This window comes from Callithrix jacchus, chromosome 12 (assembly GCF_049354715.1).
Source record: "Callithrix jacchus isolate 240 chromosome 12, calJac240_pri, whole genome shotgun sequence".
In the NCBI taxonomy this organism is placed as follows: domain Eukaryota; kingdom Metazoa; phylum Chordata; class Mammalia; order Primates; family Cebidae; genus Callithrix; species Callithrix jacchus.
In genome coordinates, this window is record NC_133513.1 from 71,949,916 (window position 1) to 71,965,575 (window position 15,660).

At 38.5% G+C, this 15,660-nt stretch overlaps 1 protein-coding gene and 1 pseudogene across 11 annotated transcripts in view; both read right to left on the reverse strand.

Annotated features, from left to right (window-relative positions):
- The window catches only part of BICC1 (BicC family RNA binding protein 1), a 318,114-nt gene that overhangs the window by 284,642 nt on the left and 17,812 nt on the right, over nucleotides 1–15,660 (reverse strand). The window lies entirely within an intron of this gene.
- Nucleotides 8,221–10,124, reverse strand: LOC118152273 (keratin, type II cytoskeletal 8 pseudogene; annotated as a pseudogene). Its single transcript, XR_013524967.1, has one exon. The product of XR_013524967.1 is annotated as a keratin, type II cytoskeletal 8 pseudogene (transcript).

A 15,660-nucleotide genomic window follows, 5' to 3' on the forward strand; every position in this document is an offset into this window, starting at 1 on the left:
AATTTACAAATTTAGTTATGTTCTTGATCAGGCACAGAGCCAAAAAGAAACAATCAGAATTAAGCTTATGAGAAAATAAAATAGTAAAATATTAATATATCAAATAGAAAAGGAGATATATATATATATATGTATATATATATATAACAGAATTTATTATACCAAAATTAAATGTAAATCTAACAAAATTAGAGAGGCAAAAAATTCAAATGTAATTCATGTAAGACTTTAAAAATCAGATAGTAAACCAACATTGATATCACATTGTTTAAATTAGGTCTTTCATTTTTGCCTCATCAGATATGTATACTTCACAGGTCAAAAACACAAAGTAATTCTTACCATACAAATGCTGTTCTAGTAAACACACAAACATTTTTTCTGATATTTTCACTTTATCCTTTCTTTCAAAACCACTGCTACTGACTTACATCACAGGAGGAACAACAAAAAGAGTAGCAACTTCAGAAACTGAACCATAAAATAAGAATGCTGTTTGCCTGAGGTGTTTGATTGGCTAATATGTTTAATTAGAGAATCTATATATTGTAGGCTCTTTATAAAAAGTACATAACTACAGCATTGACTAAAGGTCAATTTTAAAAGCCTAAAATTCCACCATTTTTGTCTTACAAGACAGGAAAAGAAGACTCGATTTAAAGTTAAAAGACTAAGTTCTGCTCAGGTTTCCACAATAAAACAGATAAGCTAACTTAAGCTCATCACTTAAAATTGTCCTCTCTGACCCTCAGCTTTCCTTAACTACAGAATTAGTACAATCACTAAAGATCTTCCTAACTCCTTAAGAATTTAATATGGGATAAACAGGTATGAATTCAATCAACTCCTGCCTTCCACCTATCATCCAATAAGGAATCTGTCCATTTTAAATGACCTTGAAAAAAATGTCATTCGTTTTTTAGCATCATTTAAAATAAACATAATAAAAACATTATTTTAAATAAAATCATTGTTCTATAGGATCCAAATAGTATAAATTGAAATATAAGTTATTCAATGTTTTTAATTCTATAAGTTACCATTCCCCAAAAATACTCTAGGTAACCAAGAAGTTAAGACTCCTAATATGTGAAGAGTGAACTCTTTCCCAGTGAGACCCAGTAGACTGATTTTTTTTTTAAATGTTTGTACTCCATTGACAAAACTTCAAAAAGCTACCCTTGAAAATGACAAAGTGTTAGCATGCAAAATGAGCATTAAAATCTGTTCTATGTTCATTAAAGAAAAAGTTTAAAAAGGAGGGGGGTCTAGGACCCCCCCGAAAAAAACTTGTCGTTATATATATAATTTTGTAAACATTTTCAAATTAATTTCTAAAATTAACTTGCATGGTGCTCCTTGCACTAAACATCTCTATTACTTTCATTTTGCTGCTATAACAAAATAATACAAACTTAGCAGCTTAAAACAACACAAATTTATTATCTTACAGTGTTAGATAAAAGTCCAAAATGGATCTCACTGGGTTAAAATACAAGTGTTGATGGGCCACATTCCTCCCAAAAACTCTAGAGGATAACCTGTCTCCCTTGACTTTTTGAGCTTCTAGGGGCTACCAGCATTGCTTGCAGCTTCCTTCCATATTGACATCCAATCATGCCAGTCAAGGTGTTCTCACATTGAATTCCTCTGACTCTAACTCCTTTGTCTCCCTCTTTCACTTATTGCCATTTGACTGCATTAGGCCCACCTGGATAACCCAGGATAACCTCATTAAGGTCAGCTGATTGGTAACCTTAAAGCCATCTGCAACCTAATTCCCCTTGCCATGCTAACGTATTCACAAGTTCCAGGGATTTGAATGTGGACATCTTCGGGAGGTCTGTCTTCTGTCTACCACTACATCTGTCATACATTTATTGAGAGAGTCTTCTAACAGGTTATAGAGATAAATAAGCCCCATTGGTGTCAATTTAACAGGAAAGACAAAAGAATAAAACTACAATTCAGTAGAAAAAATATATATAGACACTTAGCAACAAAGGCAGATGAATAAAAAATTTTTTTTAATAACTAAAATATTATACAACTGTCCGAATGCACAGGCCTACATCGAATGTTCCACACACTTTAATATCATTGTGAGAAAAGCCCTGTTTAAAACACGTCACAAGAAATGAGGTCAATATCAATCAGAATTTTAGAGACTGTTGAGATCCGAGGATAATCTCATCACCAATCTAGTGTCCAACTAAGACCTAGAGAAATTATAACTTTCCTAAGATCACTTGGCTAAATAGTTTCAGAAATAGGAATTTAACTCAATTTCCTTATTTGGTCAAAATACTATATGAGATAGCACAAACAAAGTCTGCTACAAAGTGTTTAAGAAATAAGAAAATATAATTACAGTTTGAAAATATCAAATACAGATTTGTCCAATATAAAAGTCCTAAGGTCACAGAAAGACAAATTATGCATGATCTCACTTATATGTGAAATCTAAAAAAGTCAAACTCACAGAAACAAATAGTAGAATCATGGTAACCTTACCAGGGGCTAGGTGGGAAGAAGTGTGGAATCAGGAAGATGTTGGTCAAAGCATACAAAATTTCACACAGACCAGAAAAGCAAATTCAAGAGATCTCCTATACACATTGTAACTACAGTTAATAACAATGTTGTGTATAATTGAAAAACAAAAGCAGACTTTAATGTGTTCACCACACACACAGAAATTAAGTATGTGAGATAATGGACATGTTAATTAGCTCACTTGAGCCATTCCACAATATGTACATATATCAAAACATCATGTTATATACACCATAAATATATTAAATGTTTATTAGTTCATTTAAAAATAAAGAATAAAAGTTCTGCAGTTTAAAAAGTTATTAAGTTCAGCCATTTAGCAAATTCACCTTTGTACAATACCCTATTGTTCAAATATGTTATAATTATGAGACATCATGTTCCATTAATCTAGTTTACATTATATCATTGAGGTCTTACCAGATGCCAGGCAAGTCCTAAGTGAAAGGGATATAGTAGTGAACAACAAAATTTAAAAGCCCTGCTTTCATGAACTTGTATAAAATGGTGAAGGATCAGGAGAACAGATAAAAAGCAAACAAGTATATCATATGTCACAAAGAGCTTATAATTTACTAGTACAGAGAGGTGAAGGAAGATGAGAGTCATGCATTCTCAATGGCATTTAAAAGCAAACAGGATGTGAAATGTTAAAAGTTGATGAAAAGATGAAGGAGATAAAATGTCTAATATCTTAAAAACACTCAAACACACCAGCATTGTCATAAAATTGAATGAGAATCTCTTTCTCAAACCCAAAATAAAAATTAATACCAATCAAAATCAAACTCCATCCAAGCTGTGGAACTGGCAAAAAGAATAGATGCATTCATCAATGAAACAGGAAACAGACCACAGAAATCAACCCATTTAATGTAGTCAACCAATTTATGAAAAAGGCACAAAGGCAATTCAATTAAAAAAGCATAGTCTTTTCAACAAATGGTGCTGGAATAATTAAATATTCATATGCCAAAAAGAAAATTAAATGAACCTAAACTTGGACCTTACATTTTACAAAAAAATTAATGCAAAATGAATCATAATCCTAGGTGTAAAATGCAAAAAATAAAATTTCTAGATGAAGACATAGGAGAAAATGTCTATCATCTTGGGTTCAGTAATGAGTTTTTGGATACAACACCAAAAACACTATTTATGAAAGAAGATAAATGGGCTTAATAAAATGTAAAACACTACTCTGTGAATGACACTATTAAGAGAATGAAAAGACGAGCCAAAGATTAGGAGAAAATATTTACAAAACACATCTAATAAAGAAGTTGTATATAAAATATACAGCAGGGCATGGAGACTCATGTCCACAGCCCTAGCACTTTAGGAGTCTGAGGTGGGAGGATTGTTTGAGGTCAGAAGTTTGAGATGAGCCTGATCAACACAGCAAAACCCCATCTCTACAAAAAAAATTTCTTTTAATAAAAAATCAGTAGAGTGTGGTGGTATGTACCTATAGTCCCAGCTATAGGAGGCTGTGGTGGAGGATTACTTGAGCCCAAGATTTTGAGGCTGCCATGAGCCATGATCATGCCACTGTACCCCAGTCAAGGTGACAGAGCAAGACCCTGGCTCCAAACTAAATAAATAGATGAAATATACAAAGAATTCTTAAAACTAGGCTGGGCACAGTGGTTCACACTTATAATCTCAGCACTTTGGGAAGCTGAGACAGGTGGATTAACTGAGTTCAGGAGTTCAAGACCAGCCTGGCCAAAATGGTGAATCCCTGTCTCTACTAAAAATACAAAGTTAGCTAGGCAGGGTGGTACACATTTGTAATCCCAGCTACTCGGGAGCCTGAGGCAGGAGAATTGCTTGAACCCAGGAGGCAGAGGTTGCAATGAGCCGAGATAGCCCCACTGCACTCCAGCCTGGACAACAGAGTGAGACCCCATCTCAAAAAACAAAAAAAAAAAAACCAAACACGCAAAGAATTCTTAAAATTCAATAACAACAACAAAAACAGGGTTGGGGGTGAAGATCTGAACAGACTCTTCACCAAAGAAGATATACGTATGACAAGATATTAAAAGAAGCTCAATTATCATTATGTCATCAGGGAAATATAAATTAAAATGATGAAATACTACTAGACAGCTATTAAAACGGCTAAAATTTTAAAAACTGACAATACCAAATGTTGAATAGGATGCAGAGAAACAGCTCTCATTCATTGCTGGAGTGAATGCAAAAGCTATATATCATTCCAAATTTTGGAATACAGTTTGGCAGTGTCTTAAAAAGCTATACAGTCTCTATAATATAATACAGCAATCGCACTCCTAGGTACTCAATTCATTTGAAATTTTATGTCAACATAAACATCTGCATGAGAATGTTTATAGAAGTCTTATTTGTACTGGTCAAGAGCTGGAAGCAATCTCAATAGGTGAGTGTATAAACAAACTGTTTTCATCCATATAATAGAATACTATTCACAGGGGGAAAAAAAACGGCTGAGGGTGGTGGTTCACACCTGTAGTCGCAGCACTTTGGAAGGCTGAGATGGGCAAACTGCTTGAGCCAAGGAATTTGAGACCAGCCTGAGAAACACAGCAAAACTCTGTCTTCACAAAAAATATAAAAGCTAGCCAGGTATGGTGGCACGTGCCTGCGGTCACACCTATTCAGGAGGCTGAGGTGGGAAAATCACCTGAGCCCAGGAAGTTGAGGCTGCAATGAGCCAGGATCGCACTACTGCACTCCAGCCTGGATGACAGACGGAGATCCTGTCTCTAACTCACAGATACACAAGACACACACACACACACACACACACACACACACACACACGTAAACTAAAACAAAAACAAGGGCCTATGTGACAGAGCATGACCCTGTCCCTTCTCCTCCCCCAAAAAACAACATAGATAACTTTTAAATGCATACTACCAGTAGAACAAGCCAGTCTAAAAGGGCTATATACTGTATGGCATTTGTGTGACATTCTGGAAAAGGCCAAATTACAGTATTATACACAACATACTTCCTTGCTCTGTCAGCTGAAAGAGCCTCGAAGCAACACATCCCAGTAGCAATGAGCATAGCATATCTTGGTTTCTAGTAATAGCCTCCAATAAAAGAAACCAGGGGTCCTCAGAAAAAAACAAGGATTCTAGCACTGGAGCGGGAATACACAGGATGTGCATGAACACCTCATAGTGCCAGAAATTAGGAAAGTACTCAAAACCAACAACAATGCAACAGTAGGGGCATATCAAAGGGACACAGTAGCCAACTGAAAGAGTTTTCATGGCCAAAGCTGGAACTGTCTGAGCAATGAAATAAAGAAGTATTATATTATAATCCAAATAATAAAATATTCATACTGACATACATACATACATACATACATGCATGCATGCATGCATGCATATACAGAGAAGGAGACCAATCTCTCATGCAGAAGAATTCCAAATAGTTTACGTAGACACTCTCACAGAGGTGTAGATGACTCCCTACTCACATGCAGGCTGCACACAGTGCCTTCAGTAACACTACAATGAAGAAATCTGATGAACACAACCTCAACCAGGTGATCAAGATTCACATCAACCATAAAAGATAATACTGACACAACAGTGTGTACCCTTAATATCAAAAGAATGGTACTTTACCTTTTTAGACTAACTCCCCAAAAATACATCATCATGAGAAAAAAACTGAGACAGGTCCCAATTAAGGGATGTTTTATGGAATACCTGACCAGTCCTCCTCAAAACAGTCAAAATCATCAAAAACAAGAGAAGTCTGAGAAACTGTCACACCCAAGGGAAGCCTAAGGAGACATGAATTAATGTAATGTGATATTCTGGATAGAGTCCTGGAACAGAAAAAGAACAGTAGGTAAACACTAAGGAATTTGAATAAAGTTTGAACTTCAGATCATAACAATGCATCATGACTGGCTCATTAATTAACATAGATGTTAATAATAAGGGGAAACTGAATTTGGGGTATAGGAGAACTCTCTGTACTATATTCATAACTTTATCTCTAAAGCTGCACTAAAATAAAAAGGTTGCTTGAAAATATCTACTGGAATGAATGACAAATTCTTACCAGTGAAGAAAATAAGAAATCTCCATTATGTCTCTAGGTACCAATTTAAGCACATCTGAAAGTCTGATTCATTCCTTAAATATTAAAAATAAAATAAAAGCTGCTACATTTAAAAGGCAGGAGGCCAATATGTTATCTTTTCTTAATTTTAAAAATTTTTTTGAAAAAATGCAAATATCCTCTGGATTGCAAAACTGATAATTTAATACTGATTTTTTTTTCTTAAGCATTTGAAAGTACTGGTAACAAGGTAACAAAATAAATTTTTTTTTAAAGAAGTTTTACTTAATTAGGTAAAACTGTGGTCAACTGTGGGTGTCATTTGGACCTGGGTTTTTCCTGCAACTATAAGAGCCATTCAGTATGGAGGATCCCAGAGCTGAGTCTTACAAGACGTCACCAACAATGTCTCAGTAGAGGTGACCTATAAGCACCACTTCCTACCTGGAAGAACAAGCTGGCTTCATATATCCTACCACACCAGAGGCTGAAAACAGGTGGTATTTTACTGGACCCATATATATTTTTTGTAATCTGAACTTATCACAATAAAAATTGGGAGACTGCTTGTAAAAATTCAAGTTTCTACCTCTTGGTTTGAAAAACACAAAGATTTGGCCATATCAGGCCTGCATTTTCACAGGACAACAACCAGATGTAATAGAAGGCATAGCTGTCGTCTAGTTTCCATCAATAGACTCCCACCACTCCACCATGTTCAACATCCCAGGCCACTTTACTTATTACTTAGAGCTCTGCGACCTTCCATCCTGTTACTCCTGGAATTTGAAAAGCAATAACATTGGAGACAGATCAACAGTATCTGTAAGCTAATACAAATAATAGCATGCTTATGACATAACCTAGAAGTATTCTGAATTATACAGGTAATAATGAACACCCATATTAAAAATGCCAAAAGAACATTCATTGCTTAATTTGGGTTCAGGAAAGAAGTCAATGGAATGGAGATGTTATAATAAAACAAGATATAAATACATATTTTCTGCTAAATCCTATCTCCAGGCAAAGATTAATCTCTCCCAATCTCCAGAGCAACAACAAAAACATCTAACATTGTAAAACAGTGTTCTCCTCTACCACTGACTCCAATTAGCCCCAGTCAGGAGTTTGGGTTGCTCAGGTATGTTCTTGCATTGGTTGGAGGCAGTAAACACAGACATGCACCTTCCACTCTCCCAAGTACTGAACTCAAGCATCCCTTCTACTGACAACAAAATGAGCACAATAAAAAGGCACTTACACGTTGGGGCAATGAAAAAAACAGTTATTTAAAGATGTCTGTTTCTAATGTGGAGAAGTTTTAATTCCCATGTGCACAACTTTGAGAATTTTTTATTTTGGTGCTGGATGAGGGTAAATTTCCTTTGTCTGATTCTGCCTTTCCAATCCATTAGGCCTCTGGTAAACTCTAGTACTACTACTACAAATTGCACAAACTCACAGATTCCTGAATAAAAGTCTGATTATTATTTATGCAGAGTAGGGTCCACTTTCCAAATCTAACTCCTTCATCATCACAGTCAATCTTACATTTCTTAATATACAAAATTGGGAAACTAATTTCTTTTTTTTCTTCTTTTTATTTTTAGGGAAACTAATTTCTTTTTTTTTTTTTTTTTTTTTTCCGAGCTAGCTGAGATTTTATTTTGGACCAAAAAAAAAAAAGCAATTGAATTGTTTTGCAACTGGAGGCATGGGCAAGGGGGGTCCCCAGGCAGTAAACTCCCCGCCGGTGGGCTGAGGGCTAGGGCTGAGCGCCGGTGGGCTGAGGGCTGAGCGCCGGTGGGCTGAGGGCTAGGGCTGAGCGTCAGGTGGGTCTCCTGTTCCCTGCGCTCCCCTGCACAGCAACCTCCCTCCTGGGCTCTGGGGCAGCCTCAGGAGGGGCAGGCTGGGAGGGGCAGGCTGGGAAGGGCAGGCTGGGAGGGGCTGTTGCAGCTGTTCACTTGGGCAGGATGTCAGAGGACTCAGACACCAGCCTCCCATCGCGGGTCTCAATCTTCTTCACAACCACAGCCTTGGTGGAGCTGGTGCGGCTGATGGAGCTGGAGCCCGTGACAGAGCCAAAGCTGGAGCCCAGGCCATAGCTGAGGCCGGGGCTTGTGAGGCCCCCATAGGCAGAGCTCAGACCACCTGCATAGCCGCTGGTGGTCTTCGTGTGGATACTCATGTTCTGCATCCCGGACTCCAGCCGGCTCTCCTCGCCCTCCAGTAGCTTGCGGTAGGTGGCGATCTCGATGTCCAGGGCCAGTTTGACATTCATCAGCTCCTGGTACTCACGCAGCTGCTTTGCCATGTCCTGCTGGGCCCGCTGCAGGGCGGCCTCCAGCTCCTTCTGCTTGTCATGAGCATCCTTGAGTGCCCGCTCCCCGCGATCCTCAGCATCTCTAATGGCAGCCTCCAGGGAAGCCCTCTGGCCTTTGAGGCCCTCGATCTCAGCCTGGAGCCGGCTGATGTTCCGGTTCATCTCGGAGATCTCAGTCTTCGTACGCCGCAGGTCATCCCCGTGCTTCCCAGCCAGCATCTGCAACTCCTCATACTTGATCTGGTATATGCTCTCCGCCTCAGCCCGGCTGCGGTTGGCGATCTCCTCGTACTGCGCCTTGACCTCGGCAATGATGCCATCCATGTCCAGAGAGCGGCTGTTGTCCATGGACAGCACCACAGACGTGTCGGAGATCTGGGACTGCAGCTCCCGGATCTCCTCTTCATACAGCTGCCTGAGGAAGTTGATCTCGTCAGTCAGTCCTTCCAGGCGAGACTCCAGCTCTACCTTGTTCATGTAAGCTTCATCCACATCCTTCTTGATGAGGACAAATTCATTCTCCATCTCTGTACGCTTATTGATCTCTTCCTCATACTTGTTCTTGAAGTCCTCCACCAGCCCCTGCATGTTGCCAAGCTCCGCCTCCAGCTTCAGCTTCTCCTGGCCCAGAGTCTCCAGCTGCCGCCTCAGGTTGTTGATGTAGTTCTCAAACATGTTATCCATGTTGCTCCTAGCCGTTTTCTGCTGCTGCAGGAGGCTCCACTTGGTCTCCAGCATCTTGTTCTGCTGCTCCAGGAACCGCACCTTGTCGATGAAGGAAGCAAACTTGTTGTTGAGAGTCTTGATCTGCTCCTTCTCCTGGGTACGCACGGCCTGGATGTTGGGGTCCACATCCACCTTAATGGGGTTCAGCAGGTTCTGGTTGATGGTGACGGCGGTGATGCCTCCCATGCCTATGCCGCTGGCCCCAAAATAGCCTGCACCCAGGCCACCCCGGAAGCCACTACTGCTCATTCGGGAGAAGCTCAAGCGGGCACTAGGCCCACTCGTTAAGGAGCGGCTGCTGAAGGCCCCGGGGCCAGAGGTGGACACCTTGTAGGACTTATGGGTCACCCTGGTGGACATGGTGGAGGCAGGAGTGGAAGCAGGCGAGCTGAACTAGGGAGAGATTCCAGAAGGAGCGGAGAAGCTGCTGCTTCTTTTTTTTTTTTTTTTTTTTTTTTTTATTGAGACGGAGTTTCGCTCTTGTTACCCAGGCTGGAGTGCAATGGCACAATCTCGGCTCACCGCAACCTCCGCCTCCTGGGTTCAGGCAATTCTCCTGCCTCAGCCTCCTGAGTAGCTGGGATTACAGGCACGCGCCACCATGCCCAGCTAATTTTTTGTATTTTTAGTAGAGGCAGGTTTTCACCATGTTGGCCAGGATGGTCTCGATCTGTTGACCTCGTGATCCACCCGCCTCCGCCTCCCAAAGTGCTGGGATTACAGGCTTGAGCCACCGCACCCGGCCGAAACTAATTTCTTTTTTTTTTTTTTTTCCGAAACTAATTTCTTAAAAGCACTTAAGAGATATTATGAAAAGGTAAAATATGTAAAGACTAATCAGGTATCCTACCTAAATGAGTATATCCTGATTTCTAGCATAATACACAAATACCTTGTATTAGTTTGCTAGTGCTCCTATAACAAAGTACCAACAACTAGGTGGCTTAAACAATAGAAATGTATTGTCTCACAATTCTGGAAGCAGCAAATACAGAAGCAACATGTTGACAGGGTTGGTTCCTTTTGAGGGGTATGAGAGAAAGATCAGTTCCATGTCTCTCATTGGCTTGTAGGTGGCTGTCTTTTCTCTCTGTCTCTTCACACTGTCTTCCCTCTATGCATATCTCTGTATCCAAAGTTCCCCTTTTTAATAAGGATACCAGTCATACTAGATTAGGACCTGACCTAATGATCTCACTTTAACTTGATTACCTCTGCAAAAATCCTATCTCCAAATGAGATCACATTCTGAGCTCCTAAGGGTGAGAATATCAACATCTGATTTCGGGGAAGGGGAAGACACAATTCAACCTGTAATAACATTAATGGATAGACATGTATGCATGTATGTATGTATATTAATTCAGTATAATTATATTCTCTTGATCATTGATAAGGATGGTTCTAGTTGCATATATGCATGTATGTGTTTATTCCTGTGGTGTGTTTTTGTAACACTCACAGTGTAAAATTTTTTTCTATTTCTTTCCTTTCTATATATATAAAACACAGATCTCACTTATACATCCATACTTTACTGCTAAACAGAGGTGTTTCAAGCCAAGTAGCCTGAAACAAACACTCAAAATAGGACATATTTTCCAAGGGAGGTAAAGATTATAGTGTAACCAAAACAAAAGTTCAAGCCAGCAATAATTTAATTTAGTAGCTGAGCCAAACCATGACAGTCTACTTTAAAAATATGGAAACTTGAGAATGTGATATTGTTACAATTCTTAACTATGGCATGCAAGAACATTTCTTTTAAACTTCAAGTCACACAAATCCATTTTGTATATTTATTTTTTAAAGGAAATGTCTATTCAGCACATTTGGGATTTGGGAGCTTGAAAATAACTGAATCCTTTTTCCTGTTAGGTGCATGTTAACACCAAATGTAAATGCTATTATGAGGTTCCTGTTACCACAGGACTCTGCCTTTATGCAGACTTAGTTTTATGAAAGTCTCAGAAGGAAATACTCATGGTTCAGGTTCCAATGGATGAAGGCATTTGCCCTGTGAGACACAGAAAGTGCTCCCTTTTTTAAACTGTTAACAAAAGATAAAGAACCAGTTATGACTCTTCAAGTGTCTTTGCTCTCACTCTTCCTTTTCTAAAACATTCGAGCAGTTTTTAGAAGATCATGCCTGTTTACAAAGGCTTACCTAAGGCAAATTTGTCCTATCAGGTAAAATAGCATATGAATGCAGACAGGTTTATTTCTTTAAAAAAAAATTATGGTTAAAAAAAAAAAAGCATAGACCAGGTGCAGTAGTTCACACCTGTAATCCCAGTGCTTTTGAGAGGCTGAGACAGGAGGATTGCTTGAGGTTAGAAGTTCAACACTAGCCTGGGCAACATGGCGAGATTCTGTCTCTACAAAACATTAAAAATCTAGCTGAGCCTAGTAGCACATAACCATAGAACTAGCTATTTGGGAGGCTTAGGCAGGAGTACTGCTTGAACCCAGGAGTTCAAGGTTGCAGTGAGCTATGATTGCACCACTGCATTCTAGCCTAGATGATAGAGAGCAAGATCCTGTCTAAAAATGGGGGATGGGGGTAACAAAATTTACCACTTTAACCATTTTTAAGTGTACAGTAGTGTTGACTACACGCACATTGTTGTGCAAAAGAAACCTAGAACTTCCTTATCTTGCAAAAACAAAACTCTATAACCACTGAACAACTCTCCCTTTCTCCATTCCCCTATCCCTTGGCAACTACCATTCTACTTTTGTTTCTAAGGGTATGGCTATTATAGAAACCTCATGTAAGTGTGATAACGTACTATGTGTCTTTCTGTTACTGGTTTATTTCAGTTAGCATGATGACCTCCAGGTTTCTCTATGTTGTAGCATATGACAGGATTTCCTTCTTTTTTAAATCTTGAGCAATATTCCATTGTATGCATATATCACATTTTCTTTATCCATATCTCTACAATAAACATTTAGGTTGCTTCTACCTTAGCTACTGGAAATAATGCTGCAATGCAAATGGGTGTGCAAATACCTCCATAAGATCCTGTTTTCAATTCCTTTGTATATATACCCAGAAGTGAGAATGCTGAATTATATGGTAATTTTGATTTTAATTTTTTGAGGAGCCTCTATATCATTTTCCCTAGTGGCATCACTTTATATTCCCACCAACACAGTGTGCAAGGGTTGCAATCTCTCCAGATCCTAACCAATACTTGTTATTTTTAGTCTTTTTTAAAAATAATGGCCATGCTAACGGGTGCAAGGTGGTATCTCTTCTGGTCTTGAGTTACATTTCCTTAACGATCACTTGTTGATCTTTTCATGCTGATGTTTATCTTTTCATGTTTGTTGGCTAATTAATTGTATATCTTCTTTGGAAAAATATATATTCAAGTCCTTTGCCCATTTTTAAATTTTGATGTTTGTTATTGAGTTATAGAGGTTCTTCACATATTTTGGATGTGTGTCCATTATCAGATATATGGTTTGCAATTATTTTCTCCCATTCCATAGGTTGCCTTTTCACTCTCTTGATTTTCCTTTGCTGAACAAAAGGTTTTAGGTCTGATGTCCTATTGTCTTATTTTTATTCTGGTGCCTGTGCTTTTTGTGTTAAATCCAGGAAATCACTGCCAAATCCAATGTAATGAAGCTTTTCTCCTGTTTTCTTCTAGAAGTTTAATAATTTTAGGTATTACATTTAGGTCTTTAATCCGTTTATTTCTTTTAATCTGGTATAAGGTAAGGGTCCAACTGCATTCTTCTGCATACCAATATCCAGTTTTCCCAACATCATTTGTTGAAGAGATTGTCCTTTCCCTACCAGTAGCCCTGACACCTTTGTCAAAAATCATTTGATGAGGATTTATTTTTGGATTCTCTATTCTGTTCCACTAGTCTGTATGTCTGGCTTTTTTTTTCTGACAGGGTCTTTCTCTGTCACCCAAGCTGGAGTACAGTGGCATGATCATGGCTCTCTGTAGCCTCAACTTCCTGGACTCAAGCGATTCTCCCACCTTAGCCTCCAGATTAGCTAGAACCAAAGGCATACGTCACCACACCTGGGTAACTATTGTTATTTTTTTTGTAGAGACAGGTATTTGCCATGTTGCCCAGGCTGATCTCAAACTCCCAATCTCAAGTGATCTACCCACCTCCACCTTCTAAAGTGCTGGGATTACAGGTCTGAGCCACCACACTGGGCTTATGTCTCTCTCTATGCCACTACCATACTATTTTGATTGCTATGGATTTGTAATATGTTTTTAAGTCAGCACATAGGAAATTCAAGCTTTGTTTTTCTTTCTCAAGATTGTTTTGGCTATTCTGGGTTCTTGGAGATTCCATATGAATTTTTGAATGGTTTTATTCTATTTCCGCAAAAAAATAACATTGCAATTTCAATGAATGATGTTAGCTGTGGGTTTGTCATAAGTGGCTTTTACTGTTTTGAGGTATGTTTCATCTATACCTAGTTTGTTGAGAATTTTTATCATAAAGGGATACTGGATCTTACCAAATGCTTTTTCTGCATCTATTGAGAAAAGAAAAGTGGGACTGTAACCCACTTCATCAAGGTGAATTTTTTTTGTTATGCTATTTTGTTCCGTTTCTAGTATTTTGCTGAGGATTCTTGCATCTATATTCATCAGGGATATTGAGCTGTTTTCTTCTTTTGGTAGGTTTTTTTCTTGCCTTTGGTATCAGGATAATACTGCCTGGGGAGAATGAGGTAGGGAGGATTCCCTCCTTCTCAATCTTGTGGAATAGTTTCAGTAGAACTGGTTCCAATTCTTCTTTGAATGTCTAGTAGAATTAGGCTTGAATCCATCTGGCCCTGGACTTTCTTTGTTGGCATTCTTTTTTTTCTTTTTTTCTGATTCAATCTCACTGCTTATTATTGGTCTGCTCAGGATGTCTAGTAGAATTAGGCTTGAATCCATCTGGCCCTGGACTTTTTTTGTTGACATTTTTTTTTTTTTTTACTGATTCAATCTCACTGCTTATTGTTGGTCTGCTCAGGATTTCTGTTTCTTCCTGACTCAAGCTAGGATGCTGTATATTTCCAGGAATTTATCCATTTCCACTAGATTTTCCAGTTTGTGTGCATAGAGGTGCTCATTGGAATCTCAGATGATCTTTTATATTTCTAAGGTGTCCGTTGTAATGTCTCCATTTTCACTTCTAATTCAGCTTATTTGAACCTTTTCTCTTTTTTTCTTGGTTAATCTAGCTAGTGGTCTATCAGTTTTGTTTATCTTTCCAAATAACCAGCTTTCTGTTTCATTGATTTTTGTATTTTTTTTTTCGATTTCATTTCATTCTGCCCTGATCTTTGTTATTTTTCTTCTACTAGCTTTGGGTTTGGTTTGTTCTTTTTCTAATTCCTTGAGGCATGATGTCAGCTTGTGAATTTGTAATCTTTCAGATATTTTGATGTAGGTATTTAGTGCTATAAACTCCTCTTAGCACTGCTTTTGCTATATCATAGTGGTTCTGATAACTTGTGCCATTGATGAAATTTTCAATTTTCATCTTGATTTCATTAAACCCCAAATCATTCAGAAACAGATTAACTTCCACGTATTTGTACAGTTTTGAGAATTACTCTTGAAATTGGTTTTATTCTGCTGTGGTCTGAGAAAACAGCTGATGTAATTTCAATTTTTTAAAAATTTATTGAGACTTGTTTTGTGGCTTACATATGATCTATTTTGGATGTTGTTCCATGTGCTGATGAGAAGAATGTATATTCTGCAGTTCTTGGGTAGTTCTTGAGTAGAATGTTCTGTAAATATCTGTTAGGTCCGTTTGTTCTAGAGTCCAGTTTTCTTTGTTGACTTTCTGCCTAAATGCTCTGTCTAATGCTGCCAGTGAAATGAAAGTCCTTTTGTTTTTTTTTTTGAGACCATCTCGCCTCTGTCACCCAGGTTGGAGTACAGTGGCATGATCTTGGCCTACTGCAACCTCCGCCTCCCAGGTTC